The sequence below is a fragment of the Labrus mixtus genome, chromosome 23 (genome assembly GCF_963584025.1).
Source record: "Labrus mixtus chromosome 23, fLabMix1.1, whole genome shotgun sequence".
NCBI classification, from domain to species: Eukaryota; Metazoa; Chordata; class Actinopteri; order Labriformes; family Labridae; genus Labrus; species Labrus mixtus.
The window spans coordinates 2,153,780-2,172,327 of NC_083634.1; positions in this window are offsets into that span (position 1 = coordinate 2,153,780).

The window sequence follows — 18,548 nt, forward strand, 5'->3', positions numbered from 1 at the left end:
GTCGGGGGAGACAGCTCTCTCTAATGTTTTGAATTTGGATTGCACAAGTGCTCAAGGTTCCTCCAATCAGGGCATACATACAAGAATATTAACCAATAAGATCAATTAAAATTACAAGATAAATAAACATGTATTGGTTGTGATGTTCCTAACAGAGAATTTAACACCCAAATAACCAGTTCCTTAAAGCTCCCAAATCCTTAGAGCCAGTTTATTGTTAAACTACAAAGTTTTGGATCATTCTTTCCACGCTGTAACAAGCTTTAAAAACCTCTTTAAATATAGTTTACAGTACCTGCTGAGGAAACAGACAGTAATCAACTTGTTAGTGAACATTGTGAAGCATTTAAAAAGAAACAGAAAAAATAAAAAGAAGAAATTTCACTCCGGAGTTGTTTGAGACCAAAAATATCGCTAAAGGGAAATTAGGTTATAACATCTGATGTATCAACTTCCAGCTAACAAAAAACAACAATCTGGGATGTCTTGCTCCTGCTGATCTGCAATAAACTCGTCCACTCACTTCATTCAAACCAGATAAAATGGCTAACCTGTCTGCTCACCTCTAACCACACCAGTTTGCTCACTGTGCATAAGCTGAGTCTTCAGGCCATTGCACAAGAATGGCAGAGAGAGATAGTTTAATACAGATTAAAGTGATGCCCTGCTCTCCACACTGCTCTCTTGTGATTCGTCCTGCTCTATTTGAGAGGGAATGAAGGTTAATGCGTTTGGGAGAGAAGCTTTGCAACTTTTAAGGTTGGAAACTATCAAGCTTACTGTACTATCAACAAATCTAGGCTAAATTAATCTTTTAAAGGTGAATACAAGTTAATCCAAAGTGAAACTGGACCTACTTAAAGATCCCATATTAAACACATTTTTACCTGTTATGTCTGTGAAACCTATAGAGTAGCGTTGCATGATCCGCAGCTCATAAAACACTAATTTCAGCGTCTGCCTTCAACAGTTAATTTCAGCTGCTGTCTCTTTAAGATCCCCCTTACCCAAGTGCCCACTCTCTTCTGATTGGCCAGCTCTCTGGAAGCCTCCAGGAGGGGCAGAATCATGGACTGTAAACATTAAATAATTAAACCAGGGTGACGTCATCTATTGGTTTAGGAAGCCTCTCTGTGGGGGGCAGATCCATGGTAGCCATACTGGAAATACTGACTTGATCAAACTTTAAGGTCAACCTTACGACAAGCAAAGATCTGGAGCTGAGGCGAGCCTTACGCCACCTAGTGACAGCTTTCAGTCTAGACCATCACCCCCCTAAGTACCCATAACTCAAATCTTTAAAAAAATCAAAACTGGAGGTTATAAAAAAATTCTCCCTACGTACAGTTTGTGCCGATAAAGACGTTAACTAATTAGACCAAAGTGTTTGTTTTTTACACCAATGACATTTGAATATGGGTGTGTATCTGACATCCTGGTCTTTTGGAGCCAGCCTCAAGCTTCAATACCTGAGGAACTGCAGTTTTTATTGCCCTTCCCCATTGGCTTCATTTTTTAAACCCAGAAGTGTACTGCTTGGGCAGAACGCTGTAGGGCTGCCAGGTGGGAGCTGCTCTCCAGTGTCGGGAGGCTTCATGAGATTCTGTAGAGACTTGAAGCTGTCTTGTGAAATTCTTGGATTCTTATCAGGGAACTATGGCATGATTTGCAGAACAAGCGGTTTAGCGCCCTCTGCAGGCTCATCATGGGATTACTCCAACACACATTGACCTCATGAGCCTACATTTAGTATTTTAAATCCAGCATTGTACAATTGTATGTGAGTTTTACAGATGGGGATCAGCATGACAGGTCAACATAAAGTCAATCAAGTTCAGTTGATTTTTGGATTCAATGTAGAAGCAACTTAACCTTGATGGACTTTGGTGAAGATGAAATATAATTTCTGACTGTCCATTGCAGTTTAAGCTTTCCTTCGAGTGCCATCATCTGAATTTGAAAAAAAAATGCAAAAGACTATAGATCATAATCTCCTAGAGAAAAGTCTCTAATGCTCGCTACATCACATCTTACCTGCATGTATCCACATCAGTGCCTCTCCTTTGTAATTGTGACCTGTTCTGCTTTGTAAATAGGCCAGTGTAACCTCAGCCCTCAGGCTTCTTGGTCATTGTGTGTGTGTGTGTGTGTGTGTGTGTGTGTGTGTGTGTGTGTGTGTGTGTGTGTGTGTGTGTGTGTGTGTGTGTGTGTGTGTGTGTGTGTGTGTGTGTGTGTGTGTGTGTGTGTGTGTGTGTGTGTGTGTGTGTGTGTGTGTGTGTGTGTGTGTGTGTAGAAAACCCTGTGATCCAGGCCAAGCTGTAACTATATAGCACTGTGCTGTCTGTCACAGGGAAACTGGGGCTGAACGGGGACATGTGTTCACCTAAAAAAAACCACAAAACAGTAACATGAGTCAGTGGCAGTATGAGCTTATTTTAGTGACCTCTTGCATAAATTAAAAAGTATGCATTTGTGTATGTGTCTTTAAATTTGACCTATACCGCCTCACTTACCTGATGGAGGTCACACACTTCCTGCAGGTGTGTGTGCACACATCGGTGTAATCCCCTGTATGTTTCTGGCGACTGGTCAGTGCAGCAATCCTGATTCTGAATTCAATTCATCTTTCATCTCTGCCCCAGTTTCCTTTTGCCCAGGACACCCCCTTCACACACACTTGATTGTTTCATATTCACACTCTCTCTCACCGTTATACCCGGTGTGTAAGTGTGTATTGTTCCTCTGCCAGTGTGAATTAATCTCCATTACCGGATCACGTGGATGAAGAGTTTGGAGGGAGGTGAGGAGAGAGAGAGTGAGAGAGAGAGAGAGAGAGAGAGAGAGAGAGAGAGAGAGAGAGAGAGAGAGAGAGAGAGAGAGAGAGAGAGAGAGAGAGAGAGAGAGCTCTGCATCTCTCCTCTGCATGGTTTTCATGCAGATCACACACTGCGGGTGACTCCCCACCTTTTACCCTTGTACTGCCTCAGCTGGTGCTTCACTGGCTCTGCTGGAAAACCACACGTCCTTATAACGGCCCCATTGTGGCTGACTGTATATCTCACATCGTTGAGCCGATCAGTACAGTCTTAGTGGACTGAGGGATAATAAACCATCGTAAAGTTCCATATAACACACTCCTTTAAGCATTTGACTGCTTCTGCATGTACTGTTTTAGTTCCTCAGTCTTCATAGGCAGAATTTGCAATTTAAATCAAAGTCAGTTCAGGCAGTGTCTATTCTAGAGTCTGTTGGGGCCCCTCGTTTCATTTCATTTCAAACCTTTATTTAAGCCTCGAAAATCATTGAGGTTTCCCTCATTTACAATGATGTCGAGATACAGATCAAAAAACAAACAAAAAGGGCACAAATAAAACAACAAAGACAGGTCAGGATAATTCTCATTACAAACAATTACACACTGTGGTAAAGTGGTTTGAGATCATTGTCTTAATCTGCCCAAGAGAAACAAGAGTGTCAATCTTGAGACAGTGTTGTAAATTGTTCCACATTTTTGGAGCTAAGAAGCTAAAAGCAGATTTTCCAAGTTCAGAGTAAACCCGCTAGATAATTTCTCTTCATTTTCCTTTAGTGGTTTTCACAGTAATAATGCCTGATAAGCAGTGCAGGGCGACAAGAGTGAGTGCTGTCAGATGGGGCCCCCCAAGGGAGGTTTCCTACTGTCATTGCAAAATTTGTACAGTTTGAACTATACTGCTGTGGTTTAAAGTTTGTCAGCCCTCGGGGGGGCCCCTTACTGGCCTGGGACCCCAAGCAGTTGAGACATTCATTTTTGACCCATTACTTGGATCAATATAATAATAATAATAATAATAATAATAACTTTATTTATATAGCACCTTTTAAAAACACAGGTTTACAAAGTGCTTTGACAAACAGCAAAAACAAGAACAAACTAAACCAAACACAGAAGAACATAAACAACAGCAAGAACATAACAAATGTAAAATACAAAAAATAATGAAATACAATTCAACAGAAGAAAAGAACCCAAAGTGCACGATACCCAACAGACATATATAACCCGACCATCACAAGAACCATCATAAGAACCATCACAAGAACCATTATAAGAACCATTATAAGAACCATCATAAGAACCATCATAAGAACCATTATAAGAACCATCATAAGAACCATCACAAGAACCATCATAAGAACCATCATAAGAACCATCATAAGAACCATCACAAGAACCATCATAAGAACCATCATAAGAACCATCATAAGAACCATTATAAGAACCATCATAAGAACCATCATAAGAACCATCATAAGAACCATCACAAGAACCATTATAAGAACCATCATAAGAACCATTATAAGAACCATCATAAGAACCATCATAAGAACCATCACAAGAACCATTATAAGAACCATCATAAGAACCATCACAAGAACCATCACAAGAACCATTATAAGAACCATCATAAGAACCATTATAAGAACCATCATAAGAACCATCATAAGAACCATCACAAGAACCATCATAAGAACCATCATAAGAACCATCATAAGAACCATCATAAGAACCATCACAAGAACCATTATAAGAACCATCATAAGAACCATCATAAGAACCATCACAAGAACCATCATAAGAACCATCATAAGAACCATCACAAGAACCATTATAAGAACCATCATAAGAACCATCATAAGAACCATCACAAGAACCATTATAAGAACCATCATAAGAACCATCATAAGAACCATCACAAGAACCATTATAAGAACCATCATAAGAACCATCATAAGAACCATTATAAGAACCATCATAAGAACCCAGGCAACACAAGAACGATATGGTATACAGTATATCTCCATAAATGACAACAATGAAGAGATTGAGGAGCCATAATCGAATCGTTGACATTTTGGGGTAAGCTTGTTTGAATATCTCTCAGCAAACACATCACTTATTGGACTAGAAACACGGCTAATCCCTGTAACATCCTGGCTAGTTAAGTAAAAATAACAGTTTTTCAGTGTTCCTGCTGTTTATTTACGTTAAGTAGGAAGTGTGACAAAATGTTTTTCATCACTGATTTTATTATAAACTACAGGCAAGTGCAACAGGACAGTCTGCAGAAATATCAACTCATGAAAATGGCATAAATTGATATTGTGAAGACCACAGCAGAGCCTACCATCATGTCTTTTATTTATTCATTGCATTTCTTGTTTCCTTTTTTGTTAAACCTAGGGTGCGTTGGAATTGTCCCTCCTATCTCCTTTCACTATCCACTTTACCTTAACCCCGGGGAAAACGTCATGAGGTCAAGGAAAGATGTTAGGAGAATTCATAAAGGACTTAGGGAAAGGCGATCTCGTTGCTCTGACAATCCGACCACATTTTCCACTAGGCCACGTCATTAAATGCGACGGGCCGGCGGAGGTTAATGACGTGGGTCAGCCGTGTTGAAACTACAATGTTCCGAAAATGGACTACAAAAAACGCATCTAAAAAACTTTCCCCTGTGCCTTCTTACCGGTGAAATAATCCTAATCACCACAAGGTTGGGATTGAAATAAAAGCAATATAGGCTACCAGGCTACAAGTAAGAAAAGTGAAACCATCACCTTCCTGTCCACTCAGAAATCAACATCAAAATAAGTATGAAATTAATTGTTACATTAATGATGAAAGATATAAGATATAACCTACACATAATATTTTAAACATACAAATGTACAACTGCACAAAACATTCTTAAGTGAATTAAATATGTTGAATAAAACATCATCTGATAAAAATGTCTCGTATCTTTTATCTCTTACATGATCTGTGTCACTTTACGATCATCGTTAATGTTCGTGAACGGTCGGATGTGCGACTCGCTTTAAATGTTGCGGCCGCAAGGCATTGTGGGGCGTCATATCTCATCTCCTTTCGTAAAGGATGGTCCAGTGTATCCTATGCTAAAGGAGGTTAGAAAGGAAGCATTGACCCACCTTTCCTTAACTTTTAGAGAATTTGAACGGCTCTTATCATGGCCGCCACTTAAATGCTTCTGGGGTTAAGGTAAAGTGGATAGTGAAAGGAGATAGGAGGGACAATTCCAACGCACCCTCCTTCTTTATTCTAAGTGCCAAGCCTTCAATCCTCCTCTGGTGTTTGTTAGACTTCTGCTCGTCTTTATGAACTTTTGATTTTCTTCTTGCCCTGTGGATTTGTTCGCCTGCTTTGGATTGCTTTCCTTTTCTAATTAACAGTAGTCTGGCCACATAACTTTTTTGTTAAAATCTGAGCATCTCAACGTCAAAGAGTTAAAGACTTTTCTCACGTCAAATATGACATTTGACTTTTGGTTTAAAAAAAAAAAAATCTTCAAACATTATATTCTTTTTGTTTACTTTTCTTGCGATGCACATCTATTTAGCTGTATGCACATTATACAAAAAAGACAAAAAGAAAATGTAGGTGACCCATGCCATGCTTAATCAGGGTGGGCATTAAGTTTGTGTTTTGTGATTTATTGCATTATTCACCCTTTTTATCTTCCCTTATTGCTTTAACATAACAGAATGGCAACATTTAAAGTCCCCATGAACATAACTTGGAGAGAGTCCACTGCCATGTTTTGACATATTTCTGACTGAAACTGGATAGAGCCAATCACAAGATAGAAGGTGGGCCATAACGTTGGGATGAATTTGATTGGAAGCTTTTTAATTGGTCAATAATGATTAAATGCCCCCTAAGGGTGTCATTAGAAATTTTAAACATTTTAGTCCTGGCGTACACTAAAATATTTTAAAAAAATGAATCTCTACTATCAAAACATGTAATCTTATGGGTCAAATGCGACTTAAGAGTTAACAAATGATGGTCAAGCTAAATGTGGCTAGCTGTTAGCTTGTACATCCAAAACCTTTAACTCCTGTCCTCATCAGTTGGGTTTTACAGGAGATGTTATATGAACACTCAAGTTGTTGCCACAAATCAACAAGTTGGTCCTGAATTCATGACATCCATCTAACTTCATGCTTCATGTTTGCTGTTGTCGCCATGGCAACGTTTGTTGTGTTTCCTGCTTCAGTCAGCTTGCTTCCCTATTGGCTCTTGTTCTGTTCCAAAGACAATTCACAGAGTCCGAGCTCGGCCGTCCTCTGTGTTCTCCCCACACACAGTGTTTCCACCCCCCAACGCCCCCCTTGAAGGTCAAGTAAATTTTTTTTTATTTTTTTATATAGATTTATTTTTGGGGCTTTTTGTTCCTTTATTGTAGTGATAGGATAGTGGATAGAGTCGGAAATCAGGGAAAGAAGTCATTTAAGGATACCTTTCTGATAGAAAAGGACAGCTATCATTAAAAGTAACGCATGAACATCCCCCCCCCCCCCCCAAAAAAAAAAAAAAAAAGCTGTCAACCTAGGGTAAACACTGCCACAGGATTTCTAATCGTAAATATTGAACACATTTAATATTTACTATTTCGAATCGGGGCGGCCTTGATCGTGCTCCGAGCAGATCGGGGAGGTTAAAATCACTCATAACACACCTCATACCACAGGAGAATCTGGCTAGATCATCTTTGGAACATCAGATAATCGGGCTTTTGTCAACTTAGGTTGGAAAGGGGGGTTCAGGCCCAAAATCGTCCTGATCATCTTGTAGTGTGTACTCTGCTTTACAAGAAGATAAATTACAGTTATTTTGATGTAACAGTACCTGAAATGTGCAGTTTTACAGGATAATATATGAGACTTTTTACTGGAGATTTCTAATAGATAGACCTACATGTTCAGCAGTAAATATGACATTAACGTACTAGAATCTTTAGAAATGATTCATCCTGGAGTAACTGCGATGACTGTTAAAGCCTGTTCATGTCACTTCCAGAGAGGACAAAAGGGAGCAGCTGATAAAAGATGATCGACAACATTTGGACAGGAAGCCACGGGTAGACCTTCTATCAAAGGTCAGATCTGCTTTAAATTGTCGGTAACGCCCGGAGCCACAGCCAATGTTGTGACACATCTGAGCAGCAGCTCTGATTTAACACTGTGAAATATCAGCGGGGTCAAATGATCACCTGTGTGTGTGTGTGTGTGTGTGTGTGTGTGTGTGTGTGAGAAACTGAAAAGTATCACCTTCATTGTTTAAGGTATGAATGAGTTATCAAACAAGGCCCTGTGTGTTTGGCTCTATAATGAAGCGGAGATGCCAAAATGATTTTTTTTGCGCTCATTGATTTTTGACACTGGAGTCGATACTGTTGACTTTGTGGCTTGGCCAGAAAAAAAAAAAAAAAAAGCATGGAGCCTGGAGTTTTCTCATCTTGAGACTCAGGAGAGAAGAAACAACAGAGAAAGAGAGAGAGAGAGAGAGAGAGAGACAGAGAGAGAGAGACAGAGAGAGAGAGACAGAGAGAGAGAGAGAGAGACAGAGAGAGAGAGGCAGAGAGAGACAGAGAGAGAGAGAGAGAGAGAGAGCGAGAGAGACAGAGAGAGAGAGAGAGAGAGACAGAGAGAGAGAGACAGAGAGAGAGAGACAGAGAGAGAGAGAGAGAGAGAGAGAGTGTTTGGCTGAGAACGTCCTCCTCACGCTGAGTGTTTCCCCCGCTGCTCTTGACACAAGCACTTTTTTTCTGTCGGGGTTGTCATTAGTTTGCTGTATCTGCTGCATCTGTGTGTGTGTGTGTGTGTGTACAAGTTTATGTGTGTTTGTGCATTTATTCTCCCAATTAGTGTTTGCAAAATGAATCTTTGTCCCATCTTTGTTCCTTCGTTCTATTTCACAGGCCTCATTCTCTCCTCTGTTGTCTCTCCCCCTCTGTGTGTGTGTGTGTGTGTGTTTGTGTTTGTGTGTGTGTGTGTGTCTATAGAAAAAAGCTTGATGACGTCAATGTTGATTGTTATGCTGGCAGTCATGTCTGTCATTGGACACAATTACTTTTATTGATCAACATCTCCACCTCCTCTCCTCCTTTCAACTTTGCAGACGATGCTGTTGGCATCAGATGTGTGGTGTGTGTGCGTGACTGTTTTAGGTGTATTTGTGTGCATATGGGAGAGAGAGAGAGAGAGAGAGAGAGACAGAGAGACAGAGAGAGGAGATAAGGACTAAAAGTCACCTGTTGAAAAATGCTGCAGGCTGCATCCTGAATCATTTTTAATCCATTCATATTTTTCCTTTGTTTGCATTAATTTCTTCTTGTGTAGTAAGTAACCTTCAGTGTTTAAAGAGGCGTATGAATAAAGATAAAGTGTGACTTCTCTCTCTCTTTACTTATATGCTCATACTACCAACAAATTTGCTGCCAACAGATGGCTCATACTAATTTGCCAAATACATAAAAACAGAAGTGGAAGTTGTCTCAGTCTCTTAAGAGAGGATTTGTGCAGCGGAGAAAAAGCTGTGAATAAAAAGAAAAGTCTTATTCCCGAAGAGTGTTAAGTAGGACTCTTATGCCTTAATTAGGTATTGAAAAAAAGGGGAAAAAATGGCACTAAATGTTGGAATAAGTGATTAATTGTTATTTTAAAAGCACAAGTATCAGTAAGAAATTACATTATTGTCAAACTTCAAAATCAAACTGTGTCGGCTTAGAGTCCCTCTACATTAAAGGGGACATATTATAATAATCCACTTGTACAGTGTTTCTGAACATATATCTGGGTAACCTGAGTGTCTACTGACCCACAAAATGTGAAATAAACCCATCCAGTCCTTTGTTTGTGGTCTGCATAAGTCTTACAACACAGAGAAAAATGCTCTGTTTTAAATTTGCTGAACTTGTGATGTCACAGTGGGATTCTGGTAAAAAGAAATCCCCTCCCCTCCCCTGGTATCTCCACCCATGGACTCCACCCCCATCCTAGAACTAAACTTTTTCACAGATCTGCCATGTTTATTCTCACTACAGAGGAGTGATGTCTACAGGGAAAACTCAGGGGGGGGGGGGGGCTCATTGCATTTAAAGAGACACACACACCAAAACGGAGCGTTCTGAGAGAGCTGGTTTATACAGGGTCACAAACCTCCTCTGGTGCTTGATTCATGTTATATTTTGACCAAAGCACAGCACAGATGTTTCATTTAGACCACAGGGGACTGTTTGAAAAGGTGGAGAAGGGGGATAATATGTCCTCTTTAAATTGAATTACATCGACCAAAACATTGAGATTTACCCTTTTGTTATCAAATATGGACACTAGCAAGGTTGCAGGATACATTTAGTGCCCTTCAACCTGTTCAAATGGTACACATGATGTTTTTACAGGTAATAAATGGATATATGGATATTTTTGAAGGCTAAAATCAGCCTGTAAGAACTACAATGTGCCTTTTTTTTAATTCTACCTATGAGTGCAAACTGTGCCTTCCACACCCCTCCCTCACCTGGCAGAAATTATTTGTTTTCTTATTTGAGCATAGAAGATTGAGCTAAAGACTCTGTCCATGGTGCTGAAATGTAGCATGAAGAAAAGTGGTTTGAAACGAGTTTAATTGCTGCTCTCTTTGAGAACAGTTGCTTGTTCAGATTTTTTGAATGGGTTAGCCCAACAGGGGGCGCTGACTTACGCAGAGGGTGGCAATAAAGTATTTCTGCATACACAGGTATTCATGGCATTGTTAATTGCCCTTATGTCTCCAGAAATCAAATGTACTTTAATTAAACAAACCAATAATTCATCATTCCTGTCTTTGTCTATTTCTCTGAATTTAAGGATCAACGTTTTCCTTTGTTTTTATATTCCACCCCCCCCCCCCCCCCACTCATCTGCAAGTATGGGCCTGTACATTGCACTGTGATACAGATACAACAATACAATAAATAATAATAATAATAATACATTTTATTTAAAGGCGCCTTTCAAAACTCTCAAGGTCACCTTACAGAGCAGAGATAAAAAACAACAAAGTAACAACACAATGATAACATTAACATTAAAAACACAAACAAACACAAACATGTATAACCCTGCAGACCCTGTATTTAAGGATCTTTTGCACCCTTTACCACTGCACTATTCTGTATTGTTAAATATTGTACACAGAGAGTGCAGTTTATCAAAGTCAAACTCCTGCTATGTGTTAGAATAGCAGGCCAATAAAGCTGATTCTGAAATATATAACATTTAAGTATAGCACAGTTGTTAAACTCTTTAATGGCTTATAAAGAAGATGTCCAAAGTATCATTTTAAAGTTCTGACAATAGGAAATGTTCTACTCTAAAATGCAGAGAAAGCTACAAGCAGCAAGAGTCTCATCATTTGTTTTTCACAGCTGTAAAGTCTTTCCTCTTACGGGGCAAATAGCCAATCACAGTACAGGAATAACCGTGTAGCAGAGCTAGCCAATCAGATTTTGAGGGGGGGGGGGGGGCCGATGCCACACCCTGAATATGCTTCTGTAAGATTTGAGTCCCTGGCTGTCCAGTTTGTAACATCTGTTATTAAAACTACATGTGAAGTTAACACCATATATGCACGTACAGCTGATTCATGCATCCCATTGGTTTAAAAATTGGAAAAATTTAACTTTCTTTAAAATGTCTACATTGCCTTTATGCAAACTATGGACTTTGTTCTTCTCAATTATACATTTTTATGGTGTCACCTGAAAGGCAGACCACCTGCACCCAGCCTCCACCTTACCCCCCCCCCCCCCCTTCTTCCACTCCATCCCTCATTAGCTTTCCGTCAGCGCTGAATTATCCCGCCGTTTTATTATTCTCCAGAGGTGTCCAGTGCTGATGCAGCGCTCTGGAGTTGTCTTGTGCCGTCTGCCACCCCCCTCCCTTCACCCTCCTCCTCCTCCTCCTCCTGCTGCAGCCCAGGAGGAGAGGAAACAAGGGAGGAAGGAGCAGCAGGAGGGAGAGAGCCGGAGAAACTACCATCCCAGAGGGACCTCGCAGAAAGAGCAAATCCAGGCTGACACGTGACTGAGTGGCGATCGGGACACATTAAACTTCCAACAAGAAAAAGATTAGACAGACGGGACAGATGAATAAAAGAGCAGCAGAAGAAAGAGTGACATATTACGCATCCACCAGTGAGTTTTGGCCTAAGCTCCGGCACACATTCACGATCTAAAATAACTCATTCTGCCAATTCTCTCACTAATCTCTCTCTCTCTCTCCCTCTCTCTCTCTCTCTCTCTCTCTCTCTCTCTCCTCTCTCTCTCTCTCCCTCTCCCTCTCTCTCTCTCTCTCTCTCTCCCTCTCTCTCTCCTCTCTCCTCTCTCCCTCTCCCTCTCCCCCTCCCCCCCCCTCTCTCCCTTTACTCCCAACATACAGTTCAAAGACCCCCCCCTGCTCCTCCCTTCCTGTTTCCACATTAATTAAATCTGTGTGTAATTACTATCGTCGAGGAGGGAATCTGAGGCGAGTAAGAAAAATTGGTCACGACCTCGGTATCTTTGAAGTGAAATTACTTGAGCAAAGTTTACTGCCAGAATATGAAGATGTTCTACTGTAACAGAGAGAGGTGGTGGGAGGGGGGGGGGTCTTATCAAAAACACCAGATTGAACAGAGCTACACCTGTTGGCCGCAGTATCTGACAACTGAACCCACCTGTTAGGACATGGCAGGGTAGACATGGAGACTACAGAGAGGGTAAGAGTTGATGGTGTTCCCCCTTCAGAGATAAATGCTGAGTTAGCAAATGTACCAGTGGCACAATATCATGAGTGAGTGAATGTTTCCCCATAACATTTCTTTTATAGTTAATTCATGAAAACAGCTTGTAATTATCTACTTGCTGCTACAGGGCTTGGTTAGAGAAGCCATCATTGGGTTGTTGTGCATTGGTGTGTGTGAGGGGTCGAGTGAAATCATTACACAACACACAGTGATTTGGACCATAAAGTAACATTTAGTCGGCCATTGTTCACTTTTTCTTGTATCTTCCCTAGAACTCAAACTTAATTTGTGTAGCGCTTCATACACAGCACTGGTGATCCAAAGTGCTTTGCAGGGACGATGGAGGAAACACAAAACATTTTTAAGAGCAGTTCCAGCAATAACAACTTTAGTTGCCATGACGACACCACACTAGCAGCAATCAGAGCAACAATATCAATATCAGAAGGCATCAATTGATCCCCAGCTCCTTCAGCCACATGTCCAATGTGTCCTTGGGCAAGACACTTTAACCCCAAGTTGCTCCGACTGCACAGCTTTAAATTCTCCAACATTACTGAAGGAGTGCTAGGCAAATGTCAATCAATTTTTTATTTTTTATTTGTATAGCACCAAATCAAAGAAAAGTTAGGTACTTAGAGACACTTGTACATGTACTCTTTGTTACATAATGAACAGAGACCCAAAAGGATTCCAACATGAGAAAGCACGTGTCAACATTTGGCAACAGTGGAAAGTAAAGGCTTCCTTGCAGGCAGAAATCTTAGTCAGAACCAGAATAATATTAAACAGCCATCTGCTCTGACTGACTGGGATGAGGGCATTGTAAAATATTAACACAATATTTACCATTTTCTGTGTGTTTCAGGTCCCCACAAACGTCGGGTGCTAGGTGCTAAGTGTCATGTATGTTGTGTTTAAAAGATAGTTTGTGTCCCATAACGGTTAAAAGCTCTTTGAGGTCGACACATCGTCTCATTAAAGAATCGTCGCCTGAAAATTGAGAGTATGAGAAAATCAGGTTGAAGCCAAATCTAGGTGTTGACATTTCTTGTTTCATCACATAGACGAAGCCACAGAGGCATCACATCCTCATACTGAGCTAATAACCTTTGAGCTGTCAGTCAACATCTTTACCTCCAGGCTAACCTGCTCCATCATCCCTTCCTCATCCTGTGATCATCCTCCCCTCCTCCTTCTGCCTCCTCCTTCTGCCTCCTCTCTCCTCAGCCAGGAGAGGACGGATGCATTATTCTGCAACATGGCTGTATTTATTATTGCACTTAGTTTAATAGGAACCGGTGAATCATACCTGTGTGTGTGTGTGTGTGTGTGTGTGTGTGTGTGTGCATGTGCATGTGCTGGGAAATTATTGTGAGATCTACACACACACACACACACACAACCCTCCTAAAAAACCCACAAAAAAACAACAAAAAGCATCCTTGTACATGTGAAAAGAATGTAGATGGAAATACACACACACACACACACACACACACACACACACAAACACACACGCACACACACACAAATCAATTACACAATTGCTCAGACATGTGGGACTCCAAGCTGAACACACCGAGTTATTGTGCACACACACACACACACACACACACACACACACACACACACACACACACACACACACACACACACACACACACACACACACACATACACACACACACACACACACACACACACACAGAATGTGAATGAAATGAGACACGTGAGGAAGTTAAATGGATTTCTAATGTGATGCACAGCCCCTCCACTTCCGGGGACTGTGTGCATGCTTGTGTGTATGTGTGTGTGTGTGTGTGCAAAAGAGAGAATGATCGAGTGATGCAGAACTCAGTTAGAGTGTGCGAGTAGAAGTGTGTGTGTGTGTGTGTTCCAGCTCTTATTGACATTGAGCTAAAGTAGGGACAAAAGGAGGCAGAAGTGAATAGAACAGGAAGTCTGTGTGTGTGTGTGTGTGCTCTTGCAAAAGTGTTTGCATTTATGCCTAAAAATGTCTCAGTGCGTGTGCATATATTTGCAGACACTAAACACACACTCTTGCACACACACACACACACAAAAACTCTTCTATTCTAAGCTTCTCCTGCAGAGATCTTTTATTTGGGCTGAAAAAGAAAAACATGTTTCAGGGAAATAATTTAAAAAGCCAGGTAATACATTTTTGCACACAAGTTTTTGGGGCTGCATGGGTAGGGGTAGGAGTTTGGGGGGGGGGTGTTTTGTAGACGGGAAAAGAGGTGAACGCGGCATATTGGTGTAAAAGTAGAAGACTCCAGGGAGAGATAATGGAAACAGATGAAGGGAGCGGAATAGAAGAAGAATGCAGAGGTATGAAATGGGAGTAATACTCTGAATCCAATATTACTTTTTATGTTAGGGCACTGGTGTGAACTTATATCATCGAAACAGCACAACAGAGGGTGTGTGTGTGTGTGTGTGTGTGTGTGTGTGTGTGTGTGTGTGTGTGTGTGTGTGTGTGTGCATGAGTGTGCATGCTTTATTTCATGTGTGTTATTTGTTTGTGGGCAATCCATCATCACTACACAATTCCACATCACTAACATACACAGAAATGACAGTCCACTTCCACAACACCACCGCTATTATGAACTCCCCTGTAACACACACACACTGACACACACACACACTGACACACTATTTAAACAGAGCCCGCACATCCTAAGTGCAGAGTGCTGTTCACACTCTGCACATTGTACTGTATGTTCTTAGAAGACAAGTACATGTGACGGTCTTGCACTTTAGCATCTATACAGTATGTGAGTGTACAGACAGAGGTGGACACCCTCGAGTTGCTTCCAGTAGAATCAGGGATTGTGGAGAGGGTTGAAACCTCATGATGTCTGATAAACATTATCAAATCTTGGGTCATAAATAAATAAATGAATAACAGCATACCCTAACAGTGTGAGCATCAGTGATCAGCCTGATTCTGATGTTTCCTAGTGGAGTGTGCTAACAGCGAGCGATGCATTATGAAGCAATGCACGATGAGACGTGTCGATTTTACTCCGATGCCTCGTCTCTATTTTCCTCTCTGTTGATCGGGCGAGGAATGAGGGAGCTCGTTGAGGCGCTGTGAGTGTCCTCCAGGAAAATGTCCTGGATTTTCCTCTGCTCTCCTCACTCAACAGAGTTTGGTAGCTTGTGTTGCAAAGTTGGGATGGCGGTGCAGGATACAATAATATCTATATCTGTGATTGAAATGTTAATTTTTTCCAGTATGTAAAACTTCTGAAAATTTGAATACTAAAAATGATGTCTTCTTTACAAAGTAAATAAAAAAGATATAGGATAAAGTCTTTGAAGCAGAGTGCTGGTTTAGCGCTGCATGTTGAGCAGGCACCACATGTACTGTTCAGAGGCTACAGTCATGGTCGCTATGGTCACAGGATCGACTCCTGGTCTTGACGCTATTTGGTGCATGTCTTCCCTTCTCTATCTCCTGTCTCTTTAGCACTGTCCTAGCAAACAAAAGTAAAATGCCCCCCCCACCCCCAAAAAAAACCTCTTTGAAAAAAGAGCAGTTTTTTTTCATAATTCAACTTTGTCTCGAGGTTGTGTGCTTTTTGAATTTTGAAATTATTCTCAAGGTCTCAAACGTGAGGCTTCATGTAGCTCAGATAACCAAACATGAATGTGCAGAAACAAAGAATGAATCTAAATCCTCAGAAAGCAGCATGGAAATATATATAGATATTTTTTAGATCTTTTTGGGGTGCTTCTATGTAGAAACAGGTAAATGGTAAATGGACTGGAGTACTTTTACACCACAGGTCACACTTACCCATTAACACCCATTCACACAGTGATGGCAGGGGTGACCATCTGCATCAACTTATTCAATGCAAACACATTCATACGCCGCCGACAAAGCAGAGGGAGCAACTTGGGGTTAAGTGTCACACGTGGTTGCAGGAGCTGGGGATCGAACCCCCGATCTTCAAGTTGAGAGACGTCCGCCTAAACCAGGGGTGGGAAAACTTTTTGACTCGCGGGCCACAATGGGTTCTAAAATTTGACAGAGGGGCCGGGCCAGGAACAGATGGATGGAGTGTTTGTGTGAACTAATATAAATGACATGTAAAAGCCATTACATGAAAGGATTTGGCCTTTAACAGCTAGAAAAGCATGAATATGCAAGGCTCATTGTACAAATTGATTTCCAAATGCATTCATTTAATTACATTAAATTTTAATAAACACAGTAGAGAAACTCACGGTCAGTTTCAGTGGGAACAGTGTTGTTGATCTCCCTTTTGTGCCAGTGCATTAAAGTCTGGAGTTAGTTTTGTAGTGGTAATTCTCAGGATAGATCCGAGGTGTTGGTCAGTTAACTTGGATCTGTGAGGGGCTTTGTTGATGTTCATGACGCTGAATGTCTGCTCACATACGTAGGTCAAGTCAAACAAAGTCAGCATCTTCTGTGCCGTCCTCCGGAGGTTTGGAAACGTGGCTTCGTTAAGTGAAGCATAAAAGTCATTCAGTTTAAGAGAGTTGAACTTCTCCTTTAAGACGGAGTCAGACTGAAGATCGATCAGTTCCAATTGCAGCTCCTGTGGTGCTGTTTCAGGGTCTTCTGACAGGGGACAGGACACCAGCTGAAGTGACTTTTCAATGTTTTCAAAATCAGAAAACCGACGGCAGAATTCTCCGTGCAGGTCGTCAAGGGATTTGCTGTATTTCTTTGCATTTCGCAATGCCTATTTCTGCATGGCAAGTGTGGGGAAATGAGCGAAAGATTTGTTTGCAATTTGTCTGGAGAATAAAGTTAGCTTGGATTTGAAGGCTCTAACATTTTTGTACATGTCGTGCACAAACTGATCTTTCCCCTGTAGTTTCACATTCAGCTCATTCATGTGTGAAAATATGTCCACAGCAAATGCAAAGTCACAAAGCCAGTTCTTGTCGCTTAGCTCAGGAAATTTGTCGGATTTCCCCATTAACTCCAAAAATGCGCTGATCTCCTCTTTCAGCTCCCACACTCGTTGAAACACTTTGCCCAAACTTAACCAGTGGACACGAGAGTGGTACAGTAAGTCCTGATGATCCGCATCAGTTTCCTCCAGGAACATAATAAACTGACGATGCTGAAGTCCCCTTGCTCGTATAAAGTTAACAAGTTTTACAACTGGATTCACGACATGATTAAGCTGCAATACAGACTTACACAGAGATTCCTGATGGATGATGCAGTGAAGGAAAATAACATCCTGGTTTCACTTTATCCTGGATTCTTTTCAGCAGCCCAACATGTTTTCCAGTTAAATTTGGCGATCCATCCGTTGTGACATTGGCAAGTTTACTCCAAGGTAGCTTCATTCTCTCGATGACAGCAGACACCTGGTTATACAAGTCCTCTCCTCGCGTTTTTCCTTTCAGGGACTCCATGGTCAAAAACTCCTCCGTTATCTCAAAACTGTCATTAATCCCTCGGATAAAAATGAGGAGCTGAGCAGTGTCTTTCACGTCATTACTTTCATCCAGCGCTAGTGAATATAACTTAAAGGACTCAGCCTTGTTTAATTCGCTGGCTATATCTTCGTCAATCAGTTCCACACGGCGAGTCACAGTCCTGTGTGATAAACTGATTTTTTCAAACTGGCCTTGGCTCTCCGGACACAAGAGACCTGCTGTCTCTACCATGCAGTCTTTTAAAAACTCGCCTTCGGAGAAAGGCTTGCTAGCCTTTGCTAATTTGAATGCCAGCAAAAAACTTGCCTTGGTAGTTGACTCTTGAATCGCAGTTTGTTGGTGAAAAAAATGTTGCTGAGTCTGTAAATTATCCTTCAACCTCTGAGCTGCAGCCGCCCGTTCTTGCGTGGACTGCTTGCTAGCGTAGTTAGCATGCTTCGTAGCAGAGTGACGGCTGATACTGTACTCTTTGAAA